Here is a 5762-nt window from a genome sequence, read left to right as displayed (position 1 = left end):
AAAAAATAATAAAAAAATTAAAAAAATTAAAACATTTGAATTAAATTAATGAAGTAGAAAACAAGTTGGAAGAATTAAAAAGTAATCTACAAAGCAGAAGATACGTGCAGAGAGCAAAGACTAGTATCCAGCATATACAAAGAAAACTTACAATCAATGATCAAAAGGCAAACTACCTAATAGAAAAGGGAGCAAAAGGCTTGGTGCCCATAGCACAGTGGTTATGGCCCCATACATACACTGAGGCTGGTGGGTTTGAACCCAACCCAGGCCAGCTAAACAGCAATGACAACTGCAACAAAAAATAGCCAGGTGTTGTGGTGGGCACCCATAGTCTCAGCTACTTGGGAGGCTGAGACAAGAGAATCACTTAAACTCAAGAGTTTGAGGTTGCTGTGAGCTGTGATGCTACAGCACTCTACTGAGAGTGACATAGTTTGACTCTGTTTCAAAAAAAAAAATGGGAGCAAAAGATTGAAAATTAGTTACTTCAACAAAAGAGGAAATCTCAATCTTTAGATCTCAAGATTGAAATCTCAATCTCATATAGAAATCTCAATTCATATGAATAGGTCCTGAATCTTTTTAGTGATAAAAGATACAAAAATACACAAAATCACAATGATTTTGTGTACCTCTATACCCCATCAGATGATCAAAACATTAAAAGTTTGACAACTCCAACTTTTGTCAAAAATGTAAAGTTCTTATTTAGTGCTAGTGAAAGCATAAATTCATACGACCAGAAAATCATGTGGCATTATCTAATAAAGCTGAAAGCAAGCTGAGTGTAGCAGTCTGTGTCCAGTGTGGAAGTAGAAACCCCAGAGTAGGTTAAGCAAGGAAATGTAATATAAGACTTAGTACCTATGGTAAAACAGTAGCTATAAAACATAAAGAAAGAGTACCAAGAAAAGACAAACTTGAAAGGGTTTCAGAGCTCAGTGAAGGTGTGTTTGGGACACTAAATAGCAGAAAAAATGGCTCATTTAGCCAAGCTAGAACTAGTCTGGAATTGCTGGGCAAGCAATAAGCAATGGAAAGCAGCAATCCACAGTGGTGTGAGTGAGCAGGAGGAGCTTGAGGCTGAGGGCAGGAGACCGGAGCATACCCACAATGAGGGGCTTGAAGAGAAAGCAGTAGCTGGGTGTTTGAGCCTCCAGGCCACAGGCGGCTATGTGTAGGTCATGTACGAGCTTTGGTGTTTACATCCAGACGGCTGTGGAAAGATTATCACCAAGCTGAGGGTGCAATATTACAGAGTTATCTCAGCTGGGGCAGGTTGTATAGTAGATCCCAGTAATTGCTCTCATACTTATACCTCTGAAGATCTCACAGGAGGTATCTTCCTCATCCTGCAATTTCCCTTCAATACCCTCTACTGAAAAAAGATAGCATAGTACTCTGTTTAGCAGGCCCAGGCTGGCTTCGAACGCACAAGCTCCGGTGCATGTGGTCAGCATCCTAACCACTGAACTATGGGCACCCAGCTCATGATACTCATTTTTAAAGAGAAGCACTTGAAGGAATTCCTTTCTTGATTGTAGACTCTATATTAATGGGTGCATTCAGAGCTGAGAGGCAATCAATTATACTTATCCTTTAACTCTGTCATTTGAAATGCATGAATTTGTGTTAGGTACTCCAGGGTACTTGTATACAAATGTTCATAGAAGCCTTGTTCATAATTGTCCCCAAATGGGCATAAAAATAATGCTCGGAATGGTTATGAGGTATATGCAATAACATTGTTAAACCTTAAAAATAATGTAAAGTGAAAAAAAAGCAAGACAATAATAACACACAATGCACGTTCTAGTTCAGGTTGCTATAATAAGAACATAGACTGAATGGCTGAAATGACAAACCTTCTCTCTCACAGTTCTGGAAGCTGAGAAGTCCATGATGAAGCACCAGCAGATCTGATGCCTGGTAAGGGTCTTGGTTTGTAGACTTCTCCCTGCACTTAGCTCCCATGGCTAAGAGAGTGAGCTCTAGTTTCTTTCTTCTCTTATAAGGACAATAATCCCATCATGGGGCTCCTCCTTCCTGGCTTCACCTAAGCTTGATTACTTCCCAGTGTTGCCACCTTTGAATACTAATTCATGAGGGTTCAGGGTTTCGACATCTGAATGTTGGGGGACACAAACATCCAATCCATAACACTGCATGCTTCCCTTTATGTTAAGTCCCAAAAGAGGCAAAACTAGGTATTTAAACCCGATATTATTCAAGGATGCACACACACTTGTATAAAAGCAAAGTAACTACTATCACAAAATTCAGGATTATACTAAAATTTAGAAGGAATGGAAGGGGTAATGAGGGAGAAAGAAACATGAGGGGCTGTTAGGGTACCAGAACCATTCTCTCTCCAACCGATGATGGTTAAACAGGTGTTTGCATTATAAATATCTAAGTATGATTCATACTATACACATACATGCTATGTGCTTCTCTTGTATATTACATTGTTTTAAAGGGAAAAAAATCCAACCAGGCCCACCCAGAAATTTTATAGGTAAATGATATTATTTATTTGTGGAAGAGATAATCCCAACTTTGTACAATTTGTTTCAAAAGAGACAGAAGAGAAAGCTCTTCTCTGAATCTATATACTCCGTATGGTGGTTCTTAAGGTTGAACAGGCATCAGCATTACCTGAGGGGTAAAACACCATTTCTAAAGTTTCTGAGTCAGCAGGTCTAGGTGGGGTCCAATAATTTGCGTTTCTAACAAGTCTCCAAGTGGCACTGATGCTGCTGGCCTGAGGACTATACTTTGAGAACCACTGGTCTAATTTAACCTAAATAGAAAAATTAATTATGAATAGAATGAAAGGCTCAGCGCCTATAGCTCAACCAGCTAAGGCGCCAGCCACGTACACCTAAGGTGGCAGGTTCGAATCCCCAGCCCGGACCCGCCAAACAACAATAATGGCTGCAACCAAAAAATAGCCGGGCATTGTGGCGGGCACCTGTGGTCCCAGCTACTTGGGAGGCAGAGGCAGGAGACTCGCTTGAGCCCAGGAGTTGGAGGTTGCTGTGAGCTGTAATGCCACAGCACTCTACCCAGGGGGACAGCTTGAGGCTTTGTCTCAAAAAAAAAAAAAAAAATGAATAGAATGAAAAGGGGAATTATATAAGTAGGCTATATTCCAGGAATGCAAGAATAGTTAAACACTGGAAAAATCTATAAATTATTTTAAGGAATTAAAAGGAAATTTCATATAATCATCTAAAATAGATGTGGGAAAATATCTGATAAAATTTAACAAAACTACAGTAGTAGCAGTAACAGAAGGAAAATTCTTTATTTTGATAATGTCATGTTGCATTATCTAATAGCAAAATAATCAATTATGACTATCATAAACACTAGATGAAGACACTTTAAGGTAGGAAATGAAACAAGGACGGTTGTTAATTTTTATGCAGCGTTGGGCTAGAGATCTTAGCAGGTGCAATCAATCAATGAAATAAGGATTGAAAAGAAGAATCAAAATTATTATTAACAGATGAAATGATTGTATAAACAGAAAGTCCAAGAAGACTAAAGACTAATTACTAGAATGAGAGTGCAACAAGTTTACTATAGTATACGATTAATATTTTAGAAAGTACATTGTATCCCTATACTTAATCAGGAGACATTTAGAAATATACTTTATAAATCATATTTTTAATGGCAACAAGAATAAAACCCCTAGGGAAACAATATCAGAAAAGTATGTAATACATTTATGGAGAAAATATAAAAGTTAATTGAAAGACACAAAAGAAAACCTAAATAGAGAGGTCTTCATGGACAGAAAAACTCACAGTAAAAATACAATGTCAATAAAAAAAATTTTGAAGAGTTTAGCTTATAGAAAACACTTGACTATTTCATAACAAAACTAATTTTAACTTTAATAGACTAAGAGGGAGTTTAATGAAGCTTGAAAATTTAAAAACACAGAATCCTATAACTAGATACTTTGACTATCTTAGACTAAGACACACAAAATTGCCACATTTTAGAATCTTGGCTGCTTGTATTTTGCTACAATGGTTTCCTATGCTATGGTGGCAGGACAGACCCGATTTTTAACAATTTGTCCCGCGTCCCATGGCATTTTTAAAAAGTCCTGATTCTTGGAAAGAATGCACAACAAGCTAGGGAATGGTAGGATAACGGGAAGAGAATATATGGCTTTTAGCTGCCATGGGGCTATTTTGCCAGGATATGAGTTTTATATTATTTTTGTTAATTTTATAATGTTAAACTTTAATAATAACAAATAATTGTTGAGAACTGATTATCGAGAACTGCTTATCAAAGTTCGCATTGTTGATCAGTTGTTAGAATTCAACCACCATTGTTTGTACTTAATGAACAATGGCATTTTTTGGCATTGGCAACGATGAAAACATTTTGTAACTGTCTCTCAGACATACACATCATACTGCATGCTAGTGCTAGTTAAGCAAGTAATGTCAACAAATCAGCTATTCAGATAATTTAGGTAAGTAATTTATTTATTTATTTCATGAATTTAGCAGACAATACTTGTATTATTTATATTTTATAGTGGTGGCAAAAGGTCCTGAAAGTTGACACTTATGACTTATAGGGTATCATTATTTAAAAAAAAATATGTTGATAAGGAAAAGGTTAAATCTTGGGCAACAGCAAAAATCACAATCAAGAACAAATGGTTAGAAACATTTCATCATTTTGAAACAAATCATGTTCCATACAATAATGCACTAAAAACTGTGGGATACGCACTGTCCTTACCAGGAACTAAGCCTGCGACTGAAGGCATTTTTTCTATGGTAAATAAAATGTGGACATCAGAAAATCACTATTAAGTGTTGAGACTTTGAAAGCCATTTTATGTGTGAAATATAATTTAACAAATTCTTGTGAAAAATGTCATGACCTTTTAAACAACAACAGCAATCTACTAAAAAAATTCACTCAAATGAGAAATATGCCAAAGAATAAAATAATACTATACGTAATTTTTAATGTATTATATTTGTAAATTGTACTTATGTTGAAATTTTAAAAATATATTACAATACTATTTTTGCATTCTATGAAAATTTTTGTTGCTCCATATAGACCAAATTTTTAATTAAGAACATGCCCCATCCCCCACCCCCAGTCAATGGTGTCCCGCTTTACTAATGTTAAAATCTGGTCACTTTACCTATGGCTATTAACTTTGAAATACTTAAGTGAGCTTTTATTAGGAGTTAAAGAAAGGGAGTGGAGGGCTAGGGAGGCTACATCACCCTCCTTTGCCAGGTGTGTGGAGGAGAAAAAAGAGGTAACAGCAACTTCAAGGGCAAAGAGAAAAGATTGAGACCCAGGAGCTTGCCACAAGGAAGGAATGAGAATATAGGGAATCCACATGGGCCTGAAAAGGCCTGTGAAGTTTTCCTACAGGCTGCTTGCCACCAATGACATCACAATGCAAATAAAATAAATAAATAACAGTGGGGAAAAAAGCAAGGGTAAGCTAATTTTACTAATTGTAGGAGTTACTCTCTATGCTATGAGAGTTCCAATTTTGATTCTGAGCTTTCCAGCTGCTAGAAAAAGTAAAAAGGAGAATATGACAAATGTTATAGAGCTCATTGCCAGAAATGTGGCACATGTTAAATCCACATTACATCCCTGAGTAAAATGTCTAAGCAAAAGCTGTCAGTCTAGTTTCTTACATAGCAGAAACAGATGCCATCTTCCAACTGAGTTAAGCAAAAAAGTAA

The sequence above is a fragment of the Otolemur garnettii genome, unplaced genomic scaffold (genome assembly GCF_000181295.1).
Source record: "Otolemur garnettii isolate 467f Iridium unplaced genomic scaffold, OtoGar3 scaffold00006, whole genome shotgun sequence".
Taxonomy (NCBI): Eukaryota; Metazoa; Chordata; class Mammalia; order Primates; family Galagidae; genus Otolemur; species Otolemur garnettii.
Note: the sequence above shows the minus strand (reverse complement) of the source record.